The sequence below is a fragment of the Urocitellus parryii genome, chromosome Y, assembly GCF_045843805.1.
Source record: "Urocitellus parryii isolate mUroPar1 chromosome Y, mUroPar1.hap1, whole genome shotgun sequence".
Classification (NCBI taxonomy): Eukaryota; Metazoa; Chordata; class Mammalia; order Rodentia; family Sciuridae; genus Urocitellus; species Urocitellus parryii.
Window position 1 is genome coordinate 5,938,118 of NC_135548.1, and position 21,958 is coordinate 5,960,075.

The 21,958-nt window shown below is 33.3% G+C and overlaps 1 pseudogene; it reads right to left on the reverse strand.

Moving 5' to 3' along the window:
• Window positions 1-17,282: 17,282 nt before the first annotated feature.
• On the reverse strand, window positions 17,283-21,944 carry LOC113199494 (protein lin-54 homolog pseudogene; annotated as a pseudogene).
• Window positions 21,945-21,958: the final 14 nt, after the last annotated feature.

Below are 21,958 nucleotides of genomic sequence, written 5' to 3' on the forward strand. Positions count from 1 at the left end.
CTCCACCAGATATGTTATAAAACTCATAAATTCAGAAAATTATCAGGATATAAAAATGAAACCCATAAATCAATTGCATCTCTATACCCCAATGATGATTCAACTGAAAGAGAAATTTGGAAAACTATACTATTTACAACAGCTTTATAAAAGAAAAAAACAAACTTGGAAATCAATCAAACAAAAGCAGTAAAAGAACTCATCAAAATGGAAAATAGAAAACACTAATAAAGAAGTTTAAAAAGACCTTAGAATTTAAAAAGATATCTTATCTTCCTGGGTAGCAGAATTAATTTTGTCAAAATGACCATACTTCAAAAAGCACTATTCAGGTTCAATACCATCTCAATCAAAATCCCAATGATGTTCCATAGAAATAAAAAAATGCGGACATGAAATTCATTTAGAAAAATTAAGAGACCCAGAATAGCCAAAGCAATCCTTAGCAACAAAAATGAAGCTGGTGGCATTAATATTCCAGAATTTAAACTATACTACAAAGCAATCATAACAAAACAGAATGGTTTTGGCACCAAAATACCAATGATAAAGAACAGAGAAAACAGAGACTAACCCAAATAATTACAGTAATCTTATATTAGACAAAGGCACCAAAAAAAAAAAAAAAAAAAAGATAGCCTCTTCAAAAAACAGTGCTGGGAAAACCAGAAATCCATATGGAACAAAATGAAATTAAACCACTCTCTCTCTCACCATTCACAGAAATCAACTCAAAGTGGATCAAGGATCTAGGAATTAAACCGAAACCTTGTGCCTTCTGGAAGAAAAAGTAGGCCAAAATTTCTGTCACGTAGGATTAGGCCCCAACTTCCTTAATAATAAGAAAAATATAGCACAATATTTTTTTTAAAAAAGTACCAATAAATGAGATGGATTCAATTCAGAAGGCTTCTTCTCAGCAAAATCAGCAAAAGTAACAATTAGTGAGCTGAATAGAGTGCCTACAAATTGAGCACAACTCTTTACAACAAGCACATCAGATAGAGCACTAGTACCCTGGGTATATAAAGCACTGAAAAATCTTAACACCAAAAAATCAAATAACCCAATCAATAAGTGGGCCAAGAAACGGAACAGACACGTAAAAGAAAAGGATATATAATCAATCAACAATATATATATATATATATAAATGTTTAACATCTCTAGCAATTAGAGAAATGCAAATCAAAACTAAGATACCATCTCACTGCAGTCAGAATGGAAGCTATCAAGAATGGATACAACAGTAAGTGTTGGAAAAGATGTGGGGGGAAAGGCACACTCTTACATTGCTGGTGGGACTGCAAATTGGTGCAGCCAATCTGGAAAGAAGTATGGAGACTCCTTGGAAAACTTGGAGTGGAAAAACCATTTGACCCAGGTATCCCACTTCTCAGCCTATACCCAATGGACTTAAAATGAGCTTACTATAGGAACACAGCCACATTAATGTTGATAGTAGCTCAATTCACAATAACTAAACTGTGGAACCAATACAGATGCTCTTGGATAGATGAGTGGGTGAAGACACAGTGGTGTATACACACAATGAAATATTACTCAGCATTAAAAGAGAATAAAATTATGGAAATTGCAGGTAAATTGTTGGAGTTGGAGAATATCATGCTAAGCAAAGTAAGCCAATTGTTAAAAAAATCAAAGGCCTAATATGCCCTCTGATTAGTGGGTTCTGATCCATGAAGGGGGTTGGGGGGTGAGAATGGAGGTACTTTGATTGGGCAAAGGGGAGGAAGAAAAAAGAAGAGATGCAGGTAGGAAAGATGGTGGGATTGGATGGACATCATTACCCTAAGTACCTGTATGACTGCACATGTCGTGCAACTCCACAAAATGTGCAACCATAAAAGATAAAGTTGTGCTTTATTTTTGTACAATGAATCAAAAAGCTTTCTGCTGTCATGTATAACTAAACAGAATCAGTGAAATTCAACTAAGAAAACACTTCTTTTCTTTATAAATTGCCCAGCCTGTGGTCTTCTGTTCTAGCAATAAAAAACAGAGAAAGAGAGGGCTCCTGAGGGAAGCAGAGATCAGAAGCTCAGGGTTGAGCACCAGAGCCAGACACACTATCTCCCATGAAGAGCTTGCTTTTCTCCAATTACACAAAGAGAAAAAAACACAGGAAATTTCTCCTGATGGCTTTGGGAAAGGAGGTCACTGGGAGGAACTACTGCTGGAACACTGTACTCTGGCTAACAGGTTCATTATCTCCCATCTTGTTCCTTTCATTTCTTTGATAATAATAATTATATCTTACTTTTCAAACCCAAACCTAGCACAAAATGTTATTCCAATAGAAGCTGTATTTAATTTGCAATATGAAGAAATCCATTGTCTGACTCAGTAGAGCAGTAGAGGAGGATCCAGGCTGTCATGCTCAGGCTTCAGGTACTCTCCAGGGGGTCCCAGGTAAGTCCAGACACCCAGGAAGAAAAGACATGTTTGGAAAACAATTACTTACTGCCCCTAGGTTTCAACACTGGATTAACCAGCTCTACATAACCAGGGTAGTGCCATGCTACTAGACACCAGAGTACACACTACATGCTGCCTGTAATTACAGGATGCAATTGAAAAGACAGAACCATAGAAGAGAGCATCAGCACTCCACAGGCTTTCCTAAGTTAGCAGGTAAAGCAGACAGCCTGATATTTCAGAAAAAAAAAATATAGGAGGAAAGCAACATTTCCTGTATATATCTGCTTTAAAATTATAGCTTAAAAGCCACAAGTCAAGAGTACGTAAATAAATAAGATTAGTACTTATTTATAAAAAAAAAAATTAGAAGTCCCAGTCTCATACATAAGTCTGGGTCATATAAGTCCTAATCTTATAAATAAGTCTACATTACAACAGGAACATCTCATTATCCAATTCACAAAAATACATTAGGTTTACAAGGCATGCACGTGGAAAAGGAGTCTCTGATCTTCAGTATTGCTCTCCCCAGCCCAATAGTAATGATCCCTTCCCCTGGTAATTGGTGATGGCTTGATTTGGGAGCCACATTCACATTCTTGCCTTCAGTGTGATTAATATACAATACATTTTGTAATTAGTATACAATACATTTCGTAATTTATGTATAATCTTTATATATTGGCTGATACTATCTGTATAAAGTCATTCTTTCTAAAAAAAAAAATCATCTTGTTTGGTATTGGGGAGAAAACCTAGGACTGCATACCTGATAGGCAAATGCTCTACTTTGGAGATGAACTCCCAAAACATTTAAAAAACATCAGTTTTGTGTTTGGGGTTGGGGCTCAGTGATAGGGTGCTCACCTCACACAGAAGAGGAATTAGCTAAGAAGTCAGTAAGATGTTAAAAAGGGGTAATAGGAGAGAATACCCTTGATTGTTCCTGATCCTTGTGGGAAAGTTTCAAGTTTATTATCATTAAGAATGAGTCAGGGGTGATTTGGCCACCAGCCCCCAGGTGGCAGGAGCAGACCACAAGCTGGGACAAGTCACCAACACTGAGGGAGAACTCACCCAAGCCCAAGGGCAGATAGTTGATGAAAGGAGCTAAGGCCCAGTTGGGTGACTGGGCGACTGATGGGGATTCACTGATGCAAGCCCAGGCCAGGGCTCTGCATTTCCAGGCAGAATGCAATGGTTGTAGAGTTCCACCCTTCATGGAATTCTGAGGCTTGGGTCACAATTGACTCCTTGGTGCTCCAGGAGGTTCAGAGCAGAGGTGGATAGAGACTGAGGTGGTTTTCAGAGCGGGTCTGATGGTTAACTGAAATTGTTACAATATTGTCCTGGTTTAGAGGCCTAGGCTCTTAATTGGGCCACTCTTTGGGCCAGGTGAGGGGCAGCTTGGCTTTCCTAACCAGCAGTATCTCCAAAGTCACCAAGGATGAGGTTCTCAATGATTTCAAGGATGTAGAAGCAGGTTTACCTAATTATTGAAGAAAGAACCTTGAAGTTACCAAATGGATGATCAGGTATGACAATGAAAGACTTAAAAACTATTTTACTGAGCTAGAAGAAAGGTATGCAGCATCAGAGCTGCAGATTCAACATCAATCTACAAATTACAGGAATGAACTAAAAGAGAAAGAAGTAGAAATCAGGCCACTTAAAGCAAGACAGTTTGCGCTAGAAGATGAGTTGCCCACACTGCAGTCAGTAGATTCAGAAGCAGGTGGTGTACCAGCAACTACTGCCCCATCTTTATTCGGTAATGAGGTCAGTCAGTTTTCATCTTTTCCCAGTGATGACATGGACTTCAGTGACATAATTTCATCACAACAAGAAATAAACACAATGTCAATTGAAGTTTCAAGACTTAAATCTCAAAATAGCCATTGGAGGGATATAGCTCAGGCAAAGGGAACACATAATTCTGATCAAAGTGAAATCTGTAAACTACAAAATACTATTAAGGTACTTGAACAAAACCAAAGTCAAGACCTTGATCATCATCAAAAGGAAATGTCAGTTTTGCAGAATACACATCAAAAGAAACTGGCAGAAATAAGTTGCTGGTATCAAGAGAAATGACTATATAGAAAGGATTGAAAAACTTGAAAATATGTTTAAGGTGACTCAGGAGTTAGAGTAACTGATGAGTCTAAAATCGGTGAGATGGGGAAAAAAAACTATTCAGGTTCTACAAACTGAAAATGTAGAGTTTGAGACAAAGATGGGCGAATATAAGGGTCAAATAAAAGACATAATTAAAAAATTATCTTTGGCAGAAAATGTCAGATTCCTTGAAGAGGGAAAAAGAGCAGCTTAGTGTGGAAATGTGACATATAATTGAACAGTGTGAAAACTAAAAACTGGAATGTAGTCAATTGTAGCCTTCTGTGATTGAGCAGAAAGATGAGAAATTTAAGATTTTGCAGAAAACCATTGAATAAATAAATGCCCAGTTGCAGGGAGACACACTCAATACTACAGCAGACAACTCTGATAGTTTTCAAGAAACAAAAGTTAAAGCCTTTTTATAGAAAATGGAAGTGAAGAACACGACTTCTATAACTATGAAACTGAAAAATAAATGAAAGGTATCCAAGAACTAGAACTTGATATTCAACTTCTAAATGAAAAGAATATATCTTTAACCAAACAGACTGATCAGCTGTCCAAAGATGAAGTTGGCAAACTCAAGTTATTCAGCAGAAGGACAGGGAGATACAAGCTGCTCAGGATAAAATTTATTCAAGAAATCTTGATATGATTACACTGCAGCTCTTGTCTGCATAATCACTTACCTCCCAGTCCTCAGATGTCAAAGAGCTGAGACAATCACTGCCAGAAAAAGATGCCACCATTAGGATGCTCCAGGGAGGTAATCACAGGTTGTCTGATGCAATTACTGCCACCTCCAAGAGAAAAAAAGAAAGAACATGAACATTCAGATTTCAAAATTAAACAGCTCAAAAAAAAAAAAACAAGATCTGTTACAAAATTTACTGAAAGAAAAAAACCTCTTAATCCAAGCCAAAATGATCAGATACTTTCTTCAAATACAAAGTTTACTAACAAAGTGAATGAAAATGAGTTGTTGAGGCAAGCAATAACCAACCTTAAAGAGAGAATATTAATTTTAGAAATGGACATTTCTCAACTAAAAGGAGAAACTGAAAAAATAATGGAAACATCCAAAGAGAAGGAAATGGAGAATCAAGCATTATAAGAGACAAACATGAAATTTTCTGTGATGTTGAAAGAACAAGAGTTGGAGTACCATTTGATGAAGGAGAAAGCTCTTGACTTTGAGCAACTGTTACAATAAAAAGATCAGGGCAAGGCTGGGGAATTAAATTGGTTTTTAAATGCAGTTGAATCCATGCAGAAGAAGGCCATTCTATGTCAGCAGGAGACAGACCAACTCACCTTGTGCCTAAAGAACCAAGAGATGGAAAAGAGTACCCTCCAGTAAGAGGTTTAACACTTATATGACAAAAATTACACTTAAATCAGGAGGTACAAAGACTGGGGAGCCATCTTTTAGTATCAGAAGATTCTTAAATCTGGGAAATTTGGGCTGCAGAAAAGAAAGAGATGAACCTGAGAGAATGAGTCACACTATTGGAAGAAAAGCTACTTTCCTCTTCTAATGCAAGTTATCAAGCCAGTGTGCAGGTAAAGTCCCTGTGGAAACAGGTGCATTTACTCTCCCAAGAGAGGGATAAAAATGCACTACAGCTTTCACTCTACCAGGAACAAGTAAAGCAGTATGCCATGTCATTAACTAACCTGCAAATGGTTCTAGAGCATTTAAAACAAGAAGAAAAAGCTATGTATTTGGCTGAATTAGAAAAGGAAAGACAATATATAACTGAATAGAAGGAAAAGGCAGAAAATCTAGAGAGGTATTATTATTACAGGAACATGTAGATGAAGCCAAGGGTGTGTTGAATTCAGCAACCAGATTTACACAATAGTTACATCTAAAGGAAGAACAGATTAAAGGACTTAAAAAGCACAAAGAACTCCAACAAGAAATGTTGAATAATGTGCAAAAGAAATTGATGAACTTGGAAAATGGCACAGGAGGAAAAGTGGACCAAGCCCTAATGAGAAACCTGTTTATTGGGTATTTTCATATATCAAATGTAAGCTCCATGAAGAGTTACAGTTATTGGAGGAACCCTGGACACTCATAAGGAGAAAAATGGACCAGTTGTTGAATGGAGATGATGGTGGTGTTATGAAGGAAATTTTGTTTCCAGAAATTTAACAAAAAGTTCTGGAAAAGAACTATTAAGCAGAGATTGCTCATTTGGTCTCAAAGATGTCCTGGGTGATGAAATGTCAGAGAAGTTGTTCAGAAGGTTCATAATTAAAATTATCTATAAATTAAAGTATGATCTAAGTGAGGAAATACAGGCAAAAATTGTTCATTCCAACAAAGAGATAAGAGAGGAAATACAAGTAGCAAAATATTATTTCAAGAAAGGGATAAAGACTCTGAAAAAGAAAACTGTCAGTAGTCATTGAAATGAAGGATACAATAAACCAAATATAAAACTCAATATAAAACATAAGCAATATATTAGATCACTTGGAAGAAAGAAAATCAGATAATAAAGAAAATGTATATAATCTGGAAAGTAAACTTGATCACACAGTTCAGATAGTAAGAAACCATGAACAGAACATCCAAGAATTATTGGACAGCATAAAAAGACCAAATACAAGAATTACTGGGATAGAGGAAGGCACAGAGTTTCAAACCAAAGGAATGCACAATTTCTCAAATGCGATAATATCAGAAAATTTTCTAAGCATAAATAATGAATTGAAAAAACAAACAACAAAAAAGAGGCTTACAGGACAGCAAATGTACAAAATTACAACAGATCTACACAAAGTCACATTATGATGAAAATGCTAGCATACAGAATAAGAATAGAATATTAAAAGCTGCAAGAGAGAGGAATCAGATCCCACATAGAGGGAGACCAACTTGTGTATCAGCATATTTTTCAACCCAGACCCTCAAATTCAGGAAATTGTGCAACAATGCATACCAAGAAAAGAGATGCCAACCAAGAATCTTATATCCAGCAAATCTAAGCTTATGATGTATTGATGAAATAAAAACCTTTCATGATAAACAAAAGCTAAAAGAATTTACAACTAGAAAGCCTGCACTACAGAACATACTCAAAAAAATATTCCAAGAAGAGAAAATGAAGAAACAAATGATGAAAATCAGGAGAGGGAGGTATTACTCATGTTAAATACCAAGCATAAAGAAAAATGGCTGGGAATACAAATCATGTCTTGATAATAACCTTCAATATTAACGCTCCCTGGTGGTCTAGTGGTTAGGATTCGGCGCTCTCAATATTAATGGCCTAATATCACCAATCGAAATACATATACTAACAGATTAAAAAAAAAATAGAGACTCAAAAGTATGCTACCTTCCTGAGACTCATCTCACATGAAAAGACATCCTCAGACTGAAGGTGAAGGTTTGGAAAAAAATATATCACTCACATGGACTGCAGAAGCAAGCATGTATTTCCATCCTCATGTCAAAAAATGAAGACTTCAAGCTAAAGTCAATCAAAAAGAATAAAGAAGGACATGACAAACTTATCAAGAGAATAATAAACCAAGAAGACTTAAAAATTATAAATATATATGCCCCAAACACTGGAACATCTACATTCATCCATCAAATTCTTCTCAAGTTGAACTGTCACATACGCCACAATTTTTGGTGACTTTAACACATCTCTTTCATCACTAGGTAGATCTTCCAAACAAATGCTGAACAAATAAATTTTAGAATTTAATAATAAAATCAATAAAGTAGACTTAACTCACATATATAGAATATTTCACACTTCATGAAAGAATGAACTTTCTTCTTGCAGCATATGAATTCTTTTCTACAATAGACCATATATTATGTGACAAAGCAAATCTTAGCAAATATAAAAAAAATAGATACTACCCTGTATTCTTCATATCATAGTGGAATAAAATTAGAAATCCATGATAAAATAAGTAATGAAACCTACTCCAGTGCCTGGAGACTAAATAATATGCTAATGAATGAAAAATGGGTTGCAGAACACATCAAGAAGCAGATAAAAAAATTAGATGTGAATGAGAACACAGGGCATACTGAAATCTCTGGGATACTATGAAAGCAATTCTAAGAACAAAGTTCAATGCAGAGAGAAAAAATTAAATAAATGATTTAACATTACATCTCAAAGCCCTAGAGGAAGAAAAACAAATACCCAAAGCAGTGGAAGACAAGAAATAATTAAAATCAGAGCTGAAATCAGTAAAAAAAATTAAAAAAAATTGAAAAAATCAAAACCAAAAGTTAAATATTTTAAAAAAATCAAAAAAATTGACAGACCCTTAGCCATCATAATGAAGAAAAGGAGAGAAAATCTCAAAACACTAACATTTGTGATGAAAAAACAAAATTTGACAACAGACACTACAGAAATACAGATGATAATTAAAAATTATTTTGAAAACCTGTACTGTAATAAAAAAAAATATTGAAGGCATTGACAAATTTCTACAGTCAAAAGAATTTGCCCAAAGTAAATAAAGATGATAAACCAATTTAAAAAGATCAATTTCAAGAGATGAAATAGATGATACCATCAAAATCTACCATCCAAGAAAAGCCTAGAACCAGATGGATACACAGCCGTGTTCTACAGGATCTTTAAAAACAACTAATATCAATACTCTTCAGTTTATTTCAGAAATTAGAAGACCAGGGAGTAATTCCAAATTCATTTTATGAGGCCAGTATCACCCTGATTCCAAAATCAAGCAAAGACACATCAAAAAGACACATTACACCAATATCTCTAATGAACGTACTGCAAAAAATCTCAATAAAATTTGAGAAAATCAAATACAAGAACATATAAAAAATACCATGCACCACAATCAGATTAGATACATCCCAGGCATGCAAGTTTGGTTCAACATATGGAAATCAATAAATGAAATTCATCACATCAATAGAGTCAATGCATGCAACACAAAACTAGATTCAAATAATTTTTGCTGATGTAACAAACATCTAATGTTGTTTAGTTCATGCAAGGATCTCATTTTCTGGACATGCTTTGACAAGTTTTGTAGTAAAAACCACTTCACAACTATAAGTTAGAAAACCTGGATTCTAGCCCTAGAGATGCAATTCACTAGCTGTAGGACTTCTTAAGAGGTATTTAACAACTCTGCAAAGAGCCTCAGCAATATCTTCAGATAAAAAAAAAAATAACAACACATAACCCACCGCACTGTAATGATAACGCAAACTAATATTCTGTGAGAAAGCAAAGCCATCTACAGAGGAACAGTACAGAGTGGTGTGGAGTAGGTGATGGTACAACTCATACTAGTAATAAATCCTCTTCATTTATACCTCAAAGCAATAGACTCTTACTTGGATAAATAATTTCTCTGCTTAATCAAGCATAACAAAGTCACACAACATTTTGGATATTTAGAATAACAATATTATAAAAAGGAGAATATTAACAAGATCCTACTAAAATCAAGTCTTTCTTTTTTTAATTTTTTTATTGGTTGTTCAAAACATTACAAAGCTCTTGACATATAATATTTCATATATTAGATTCAAGTTGGTTATGAACTCCCAATTTTACCCCATATACAGATTGCAGAATCACATCGGTTATATATCCACATTTTTACATAATGCCCTATTAGTAACTGTTGTATTCTGCTACCTTTCCTATCCTCTACTATCCCCCCTCCCCTCCCCTTCCATCTTCTCTCTCTACCCCATCTACTGTCATTCATTTCTCTCCTTGTTTATTTTCCTGTTCCCCTCACAACCTCTTATGTGTAATTTTGTATAACAGTGAGGGTCTCCCTCCATTACCATGGAATTTCCCTTTTCTCTCCCTTTCCCTCCCACCTAATGTATCTGTTTAATGTTGATCTTTTCTTCCTGCTCTTCCAAGTCTTTCAATTTACTGAAAAATTTTAAAATAAGGTGTTTAGAAAATCAGCATTTGAAAGCATTTAATCACAGCTCTTGGACTACTATGTATAGTTGGAACTAAGAGGAGAGAAAAATTGGACACAGAAAATTGACTTACTACTTTTACTTCAGCTTGAGGTGTTTTTTAAGTGGCTTATAAATCTCTGCAAATTGTCTGTTGATCTGAATTTTAAAATATAACTTCCAGCCCAAAGACAGATAACTATCAATAATTTAGGCAATTAATCCATTCTTCAATGAGCCTACAAATAATCTCAATGCATTTAGTAAATGAAAAGAAAACCTATGCAAAATTGACATGTTAGAAAAAAATAAATCAAATTGACTCATGTCACTTCACAGCAGGAGAATAGAGGTTTTCTATTATGATTAATTAACAGAATCTGAAAATAAATTTTAAAATCATGTACCTGAACATATTGCCAGCCAACCTCAGTTTTATTCATAACCCACAGTTCATGAATATTTTCCACTAGTTTTTCTCTTATCCTCTCTAGGTGAGGAGGCAACAAGACCTAAAATTAACATATATATCAGAAACATGAAAACAAATATCAAGGTGCAGGGTCATAACCCTGCCTCATAAGCAAATAGAATTCAACAATAGAACTTATCCTAAAAAAACTATTTCCACAATTCTCAGTAGGCAAGTCTGATTTTTTTTTTCTTGATGAGTACTTAATTTTCTGGGAGAATTAATGAACAAAGTAAATGGAGTGTTGATGGGAACTACTGAAGGATGTTAATAGACACGTGACAACCACCAAAGTGTGCATTAATTTAAAATAGAAATCACTCCAATGCTCTTCTTATAAAATCTGGCTGGTGTTCAGAGGCTAGGGGAATGGCAAGCCAGTGCCTCGGTTGTAATCCATGGGCTCCTTGAGCCTATATATATCTGATTTCAGTAATTTGTGTTTTCTCTTACCTGTACACTCTTGTCTTTTTTAAGAAAAAAAAAATTACCTGTTCTCATTACAAGCAGGAGCAGGAGCAAGACCAGAAGTCCTGCTGTGAGCACTATAAAAACCTAAGTTTACTATTCTCAGAAGGGCTACAGAAGGGTGACAGGTTGGGTAACTTGACTCACAACACTTAATTACCCCCAATCTGCATGGCAAGCTTTTCACTTTTACAGGTCCTGCTTTCCACAGGCACTGTGCCCATGCTGGTCACCACTCCATTTGCCCCAATTTGTCTGATGACTCATATTTTCAATTGTGGGTGCCCCATCCTATATGTGCACTGCTAATGTCTTTTCTAACCTGAGTCACACCTTCTTAGTCTCCTACCACCAACTTGGATAAACAGATAATCTTCAGTGGGGTACAATTTACCAATCAATCGTTGATTATTGTGGTGGTTTTTCCCATCTTCTGCATTTTTGATTTTAAGAAGGTCATTGTTTTACATTTCACCTGATAGTCAGAACTCACCTGGTACTGATCTCTGTGTGGAATCGTAGGGAGGAGCCACAGATTGTCTCTCTGCCCTGGGTAGCTGTCCTGCTGACCCTGCAATAGTTCCAAACTGAGAATCCACTGTCACCTACTGATGTGTCAAGAAACTAACTCAAGGATCTACTTCAAAATTCTGTTCTGCTGGGGCCTATTTTTCTGTCTGTGCTAACATTAAACTATCTTATTCAACATTAAAATAAGTCTCAACATCTGGTAGAAAAGTCTCCAAATTTGTTTTTCAATATTATAACTGTAATAGTACAATTCCTTATTTCTTGTAATTCCCAATTAAACTCTGTTAGTTTTCACATACAAGAGAGAAAGCCCTCTGAAATTTATATTGAAACTGCAATGTTCTATAGTTTAAAAATGGAAAGAAGTACCATCTTTGTAATGCCAAGCCTCTTGATACATGAACATAGGTAGGATATCTCATTTTGAAATCATCTCTACTTCTCTCAAAATGCTTTCAGTATCTGTATAAAGATTTGCATATCTTTCATTGGAATTATTTTCAGATATATGATTTTTTATACTACTTAAGTGGATTCATTTAACAATTTTTATTTTGCAATTAACTTTTCCTAATATATAAAAAGATAACAGTAATTTATGTTGAGACATGTTTTTGCTTCACTCTATATTTTAAAAACATTTTTTATAGTTGGAGATGGACATAATACTTTAATTCTATTTATTTGTTAGTTGTTCTGAGAGCTCCACCACTGAGCTACAACCCCAGCTCTATCACTTTTTAATTCTAAAAGTGTCTTTATATTTATATATATATATATATATATATATTAATCTATTTATAAATTATAGGTGTATAGGTGTTATATCCATCTATAACTTATATATATATATATATATGGATATAACACCTATAATTTGTTTATTTAGTTTTTTTTTTTTTTTTTTTTTGTGGTGCTGGGGATGGAACCCAGTGCCTCATGCATGCTAGATGAGTGCTATACCACTGAGCCATAAGCCCATACCTAAAAGTAACATTTGTATTCAACAGTGTAATTAGAGAATTCAAGATTTTATTGGTTTTTCCATTCTGCTGATATTTCTTCCAGTTTAATGAAGCTTTTTTAATTTACTGACATACTAGTATTACAACCAATGGGTGCAATTTTTATTCCTCTTTTAACATGACACATAATAATTGGTTTTGTAAATACTTAATTGATTTTTGAATCCCAACCTAGTTGTAACAGTTGATATATGGATGGATTTGATTTGCTCTTATTTTCTGGAGTGTTTGTGCATGTACATTCATGATGGATATTAAATCTTTTTCTTTCTTGTGAAATTTTTGCTTCTTTTAGAATCAGGGTTCTAATTGGACCTCATAAAATCAGCTGAAACTCTGTCTTCAGAGTTTAAGATTGGTATTAGTGTTTTCTTAACTGTTCAGTAGAACTGTGCAGGAGGGTAACTTTGGCCTAAACTTCTTTGTGACAATAATGCTTTTAATTATAATTTAATTTTATTTAATAAATGGAGTTCATATTTCCTACTTTTGTGAGATATGGTAAACTATATTTCCAGAAAGTTTCAGTATCAGTGGAATGACTTTGAGACCTTATGTCTCTTTGAAGTTCATTAAGTTGTTTTCTATATTATTTCTTCTTTCTAGATTTTTAGATGTTTAATATTTACTTTCTATTACCTTCTTGAAATACTTAGTCAATTATTCAATCATTCTTCTGTATTTAGGTCCAAAAACACTATAAACAATATTTAGTGCATCTGTAATTTTAAAAATGTCTCATTTTTCCAATTATTATTCAGTTTAGAATATTCTATAAATTTGCATTCTAATTAACTCATTCTTTTCATATATTTATGGGTTTTAATTTATCTTTTTGTAATTGATTTCTAGCTTAATTACATAAATGTCAGAATATACTACTAAATTATTTCAAGCCTTTGAAATTTATACTTGGATCATGATCAATTTTTGCAAATGATCCACTTGCACTTGAAAAAATTGTGAATTTTGTTAATAGCTGGTGCAGTATTCCATGTTTATCAATAATACTGTTCATATTCTATATCCTCATTGACTGACATACTGTTATTGTAATAGTTGATATATGTATGGTTACATTGTAAATTGGTTTATTTTTTCCTTATACATATTTTCCATTTTTGGATTTACAAATTTAAAAACCATGTCATTAGATTCATATAAATTCATAATTATTTTATTTTTCTTATAAACTCCCCAATTTTCATCATAATGAAATGTTTGTTTTTATTTCTAGCTATATTTATCACCATAATTTTTTTTTCAGATAGCTACAAAAATATACTCAGTGTTTTTTTCATGCAACTTATTCATATGTACAACTTTGCCAACCTATTACTTTTGTCCCTTTCTGGAATAAAATCTCTAGGTATACTTCTCAAAAACAGCACACAATTGTTAATGATGTTTACTCAAGTGAAAAATTCATGAGTTGCCTCCTACTTCTGTGCTATGAATGAATTAAACTCAGGCCTCCCACAGGTTAGCACAGCACTCTATGCTAACCTACACCCAGTCTGTTTGTGTGTGTGTGTGTGTGTGTGTGTGTGTTTATATTTTTTTTACAGAACAGTATAAATGTATCTGTGTGATTGACTTTACTGTCCTGTTTTAACAATATAGAAAAGTAGATCTGAATAGCTCTAGTAGATGTAATGTTTCTATTTTCAGCAAGAAAATTATATGCACAAAGCTCCCAAAATAGTCTTTTTAAATTGTTGAATTTATGTGACTACTAATCCTTTTCAGCAACTTGATGCAAACACCAAAATACAAAAAAAAAAAAAAAAAAAAAAAAAATAGTGAGCACTACATGGGAAGAAAAAGGCTCAGAAATTTACATAGCTTTTTGAAAATCAAAAAACCAGTAGCATTTGATTATAAACAAGACATTCTTAAGCAATGCCATCATATATACTCTACAATTATAAAAAAAAAATTACATTTTTGGACACTGTATATAAATAAACATCACAATGATGCAGTTAGACTTAATTATAAAATATACACAAAATTTAAAAAGTTTAGTTTAGACCAAAAAGTTCATTGCAATCTTTTGAAAAAATAATTTGATTAGACATTATTTTATCTCTTTTGCTAATTTTATTTATAAAAAAATTAAATAAACAGATTTATATGCTAAGAATGTCTGCAGTATCTACATTAAAAAAACTACACTATAATTTTATAAATCCAATTTTCAAAAGAAGGATAATTTAATGAATAATGAAATCCTCTTCTAGGTTATTTAATATCTATTACCTATATCTTGCATTTTAATTTATATATACTGATCATAGACTAATAATTCCTGGCGACTAAAGGACCTAACAGAGTTCCTGAATACCAACATGGTTTTTTCCTGTCATATAATCTTGAGTCTTATTTTTGAAAAGGCTCTTAAATATAGTTTTTAAATTACTAAAAATGATTGATTTAGATTATTTTAGAAGTTATATAATATATATATATATATATATATATATATATATATATATATATATATATATATATACTTTCAGATTACAAAATTACTAGCTAAAAATAATGCCATATTAAACATCCCTTATAAAAACAAATCCCACTTCAATTTTGAATGCTTTGTTAGGCAGTCTATTTGAGTAAGAAGGTAAGAATCATGTATTGGTTTAAAAGATTTCAGTTCAAAAGTCTACAAAGAGAAATGTATTGATAAAAATTCTTTCACTAAACTCATCTGTTACAGTTTTTTTTTTTTTTTTTTTTTTTTTTTTTAGTTCTTGGCGGACACAACATCTTTGTTGGTATGTGGTGCTGAGGATCGAACCCTGGCCGACACACATGCAAGGCCAGCGCACTACTGCTTGAGCCACATCCCCAGCCCCTGTTACAGCTTTTATATTCCTTATTTCTCCATCCATGCCAAATTTTATACTTGATAGTTATGTGAAGATCTATGTTACCACTACATAATGTTTAATTCTATTCCCACATATCTTATTTTAACAATACCCAGTAATCACTTCAACAATTTATTGTTTCAAACACATAGCACCTCTGAAGACAATGGAGAGCTTCCTAAGCATGTTAGCCATTCCTCATTAAACAAAATTTTCCTCCTCTGAAAATCACCTACTACACTTTACTATTGTGTGCGTTTTTGAAAATATAACTTCTTAATTTTAAAAACATGCTTGGGGATTTCTTCCCCTTCTGATTTTCCAAATTAAAAATAACATATTCCAGAACTCACCCAAAAATGATAATTTTTCTTAAAAAATATATTGCTTTCTTAAACACAAGATGTCATTCAAATATGTTCCATAATTTTTTATGTAGACATTCTATCAGTGTTTATTCTAAATCTAGAACCAAAGAATGCCGGGGCAATACCAATGCTTCTTTAACTGTTTCTACTGAACAAAGTCATACCATGCCATACTTTATAAATTATATTATCATGATTTATAAATGTTATTTGCCAATAGTATCAGAAGAATAGAACGTCTGATTCATAAGACACTTAAGGAAATTAATAATCTATGTAATACATTGAAGAAAAAATTTATAAAGAAAAATCCAATTTAGAAGGGGCATATTAGTATAACTAAGATTTAAAGTGTTCTCATTTCCTTATTTAAGGTTTTTACTCTTTTAATATTGTAATTTCATATTTCTTTAAAAATGAAAGAATTAAAATACAGTAATTGTTAAACTGTCTTCCAGAAAGTCAAACATCCTTAATATTTCTGTACAGGTCCATTTATCAGTCTTATGCAAGAGTTAGCATTTCATGGTACCAGGGTCACTTTTTGCTTTTCCTGCATAGTTGATGATGCACATCAAACATTTTCCCATATAAAAACACATATACCCTCAGATTAGAAAATCACTGGCTAAAAATAATGGCATATTAAAAATAGAACTGACAGCCACACTGGGGTTGTATTAAGAATGCCTCAAGAATCACCCACTCTGCTGCTGCCTTTGATTCTCTCTTCCTGTCTGCCTGCTTTGGCTTGGTGTGAAGCCAATTCCTACTTCTTTAGTTATAAACATAAATGGAAATTTTCCTCTCCACTATTCAAATTCAGGTTGGCCTAGTAAGCAAGTCTGAAATAATCTGAGAAGATAATTAATCTTCCTGCTCTTCATTGCTACTCTCTTACTTCAGCTCCACCTACCCACATCATCCGTGTTTTTCTCTCTGGGCTTTCTTCAAAATTCTTGCAGCCAACACATTTAAATATTGAGGAACACATTATTTTTGCCTCATAACACTCAGTAGTTTTTAAGACTTCCTGACATTGGCAATTACATCCCTTGCTATGACATTGATATGATTCTCCCTATTTTCTTTTTCTGTCTTAGGCTTATCTTCTGTATTTCTGTCAAGACATGCCTTTATTGATTTTTGCTTTTCATTTTCAAGTTCCAAATTGTTATAATAATTAATACAACTGAAATTGATATAAAATTTACCATTTACAAAGCAATCACAGTATAATTTCAAACACTGATTTTTGTACAATTACAGGGCTTTTGCGCTGACTGGCAGATACTGATGGGATTAAGCCATTGAATGGAAGACTTGTCTAGGTCTCGGTACCAGATGTTCCAATAAAATAAGAGCTGACTGCTATACACACATATGAAGACTGCAGTAGCTGAGTAATATACTGAGCTTGAAGCACTGCATAACCCACAATCCCTGTTCCTGGAGCTGGTGCCAGGACAGCACCTGGTGGCAGATTAGGGAGGTTGGGCTGAATTTGTGGCTATGGGGAGAAGGCATCATAAGTCATTTTTGTAGTTGGCTATTAGTTACTATTTATGAAGCTGGATTGATGGATTTGGGGACAACTTGTTGGATTGCCTGAGCTTGGACAAATAGAACTGACATCCACACTGGGGTTGTATTAACAACCACTGGCTTTTCTTCCTAAAGAGGTTTAATACCTGTACTGGGATTGTGACTAACTGGTAGAGTTAAGATACTGGCTGTGGTGGCCGTAACAAATCGGACATAATTAAACTTCCTTCTAGGCACTTGAAACTGCTGGGCATTTGCCAGCAGTTCTAGAGAAATTTGGAGCAGTTTCAAGAGGAATACTAGTCTTAAATTGTGGTATACCCAGTCCTTCAACAGTGATGTTTTGCACAGCTGATTCCATTGTCTTATTTTGTGATTTCAAAGGTGAGATGGCACTAGACAAGTGCTCTACCACTGAGCTACAGCCTCAGTCCCTTACAAGTGTTTTCAAAAAGCAGAGCTATAGAATCACTGGACCTCCAACAAAGCAGTCTCCAATGTGCTCTCAGGTACAGCCTGAGTAATTTTTAAATGGAAAATTCAAAGTACTAAATAAAGACACACTTGTAAAGAATAGATATAAGAGAAATTATAAATAATTAAATAGCATCTTTGTTTACTGGAATATTGAATGTGAATTCTATTTTAAACTGCATGAGACTGCAAAATCCTTCTTGTTATCACTTTGAGAAATTTACCATAAACTTAATTAAGCAAATGAAGTCACAAACAGAAGTTCAATAATTTATTCAGACATTGACCCTATTTTCTGGCTTTACTGTGGCTTTTTTTAATTAACCAGGCAAAACTCCCTTTTCAGATGTTGAATAATGTAGCAGATTTAGCAGAATAATCTTAAAACTCTTCCACATGAACACATGTATGACCTAGTTCATGCAAAGACCTTATAAATTTCATTTGCAAATTTGGTTATTTTTAAAAAATTTAAACAAGGCAACAAAGGACTTTGATCTATCTGTCCCTAAATAATTCCTATTTTAGAACAGGAGAGCTCTTAGAACACTAATTAAATGTCTCTGACTTTGCACAAACACTCAGGAAAACATGTATACTTTTTACTCACTGTAACAATAATTCTTCAAATCACAGAATATGCTAAAATGGCTCATTCATAAATTTCCAATTTAACAAATTCAAGTGGATGGATACTAATAATAGAGTAGGTCTCTTCCATGTAGGCTACTTATGAGAATTAATAAATGCAATTAAATACCATAAGCAATTGCATATTAAGAGAATCAATAGTCAGGAAGAGTATGAACAACATATAGAAGAAAAAAAAAAGCAATGAAGGACGACCACCTTATTACTAACATTGGAATATTTCTAAAATTTCAGTTCCTTAAATAACAGCACTTGACAATAACAGACCAGCTTATGTGACAGAATACTTAGTGTACAGTAATACCCTGGTAAGGGGAGTAAATTTACTGTAAAATTCAAAAGGCATCACAGTAAATATAAGGAAGGGGAGTTTCAGTTCTGATTAATGATGGGATTGTGACATAACCTTTGGGAAAAATCAACTTACAATACTAATATAAATAACCCTCAAAACATATCTACCAAAAAAAAAAAGAAGGAGGAGTAGCTCTCCAGAAAGAATATAAACTAAAACATCATGCTTTAAGAGAATAATCTTACAGGGTTGAGGATATGGCTCAGCAGTTTAGTGCTTACCTAGTAGGTGTGAGAAGCTGGGTTAGATCCTCAGCATTGCATCATATAACAATAAGTAAATAAAACAAAGATATTGTGTTCAACTACATCTCATAATTTTTTAAAAAAAGAAAATAATCTTACAATAAATGGTTACAGCAGTTTTCCTTACTTCTTAGCTTCTGCTGGATCTCTAGCTTGCCTAGTCTTACATTCAAAACATAAATTACAGATCCTACAAGATTTACAAAACAATTATATAAAAACAATTCAGATAATGTTGTGCTGTAAAGTAGTCAAAAAATTAATGAGTATAAGTTATAAGTTATAGATTAGCAAAAAATTATAGATTATAGACATAAGATTTTTGGTTGCATTTAAAAAAAATGGTTACAAGAGCTGTTTCTGAGAAACTGAAAAGAAAGGTGTCTTCTTTCAAAAATTGTTTTCCTTACCACACAGTATGTACCGAACTCAGGATATGAGGGTTTATGGTGAGCTATATCCTGGGTTTAAGTACAGTGATGGATCTACATGACTTTAAAATTGATTATTGCCTCCACTTGGCTGAAACCCAGGATATGGTTTTTCAGCACTTTTTTGGACCCAAGATGTGATTATGCTAACTACTTTTTTTAGCCTCTGTAATTTCCTTGATTATGGGATGCTTAGAAAAGACCCTGATTTTTTTATCCATTCTTAAATTCTGAAGACGCAGGCAAGGGAATTGTGTTTCTTCAACAGAGCATCAGTCTCTATGGGTGGGAGACAGTCCGTGGCCAGCTAAATAAAGCTCTCTCTTGTTTGAATTATAACTTACAGTTTTTTCTGAGGTGGCGCCCCACAACAATAAGAGAAGAAAAAGTATCTTCTTAAATCCAAACTGCTTAGCTGGCTATCTTACCTGTTTTCGGCTGGTTTTCTTAACCACTGTTACAGGAAAGAAACACAAAAATAGATACCAAATTTATACGCTTTCTTTAAATCTTTTTTTGTTGTTGTTTGAGAACTTCACAGGTTTCCACATTGTTTATATCTGAACTGACTTGTATCTGAGTTAAAAGTACACTCTGACTTGATAAAGAAATTAGTATTGGGGCTATTTAAGGTTTTTTTTTTTAATATTCTATGTTAGTTAATGTGTTTTTCTGATCAATCTTATTTTATCTAACTCTAAAGGTTTTTACATTCTTGTTTTGCCAAAGGCCAATTTCTCCAGGGTTAACCCTCAAGTACATTCAGAAAATCTCTTTAATAAATCCATAGGAGGATATATATTTGGTGATGATGGGAATAAACCTGATAACTATCAGAAACAAATAACCAGCTATCTGAAACCTTTGATTTCAGTGTCCATTATGGCTATTAGATATTATGCCTGGCATTTCCAATTATACAGGCCTGTCCTCTCTGTATATTATGTAATGGGAATCACACTGACATTTAAATAAATTAGCACTCATGAATTTAAAATTTAAACAAGTAAGAGAGTGAAATTATTCAATTTGAATCAATTTATTAAATACAAATATAAATGTCTTTAAAATTCTAACTTACAAATTTTGTAGATGGCCAGACAATAAAATCTTTATTTCTAAAAAAAAAAAAAATGTCTAAAATGTAATATAACATCAATTGCTTCTAAAATTTTTCAACAAAGAGACAATTAGTACTGATAATCACATTTTTCTTATATTATTATTTTATGATTAAAATAAGTAAATTAAATTTAAAGTAATTGGGATTAATTTTCATCAATACGGTTTTATAAATAAATAAGTTAGAATTTACAACTAATGTCCAACTACTTTCTCCTTTTTCTTTTCAATTGTTAAAGAAACAACAGAATCCTGCCTGGAATCTCTCCACAGCAAGCTGAATTAATCACCATTATCCTGGCACTGAGATTATTTTCTACTTCTTTAAACATTGTTACAGATTCTTAATCTACAGCTAAACTTGTTACTTATATTTCTATAGCTGTGTTATCCCTTTGTTCGGAATCCAATTTACTACTACTTTTTTTTAACACTTCAAACTCTTCCACATCATCATATTTCCCCCATCTTTCTTGCTCATATGCACACCCACACCAAGATTCCTGGACTTCTGATAGAGAATAATGCCCACACAGATACAGCTGTGAGATCCCTTTATCTTTTTTTCAGATGCTGTAAAATCTCATGGATTTTTTCCCATCAAAATGCACATTTATTAATTAAGATTCTTTTCTCCCAAAAAAGCTCATGCCAATGTCATTAAATGTTCTCATTGTACACTCTTCCAGGCCCCTATGTGGGAATCTGAAAATCCATTCTAATGCACTTTGGAAAATGCATGGTACCCAATTCCCTCCTTTTCATCCCTACTTTTTTTCATATTTTCACTGATACTCATTCTGGTTTTATCTGGCTACTGCCTATTGATCTAAAAATATATCTGCTTACATTTCTCATGCATTACTCTGCTTTGCC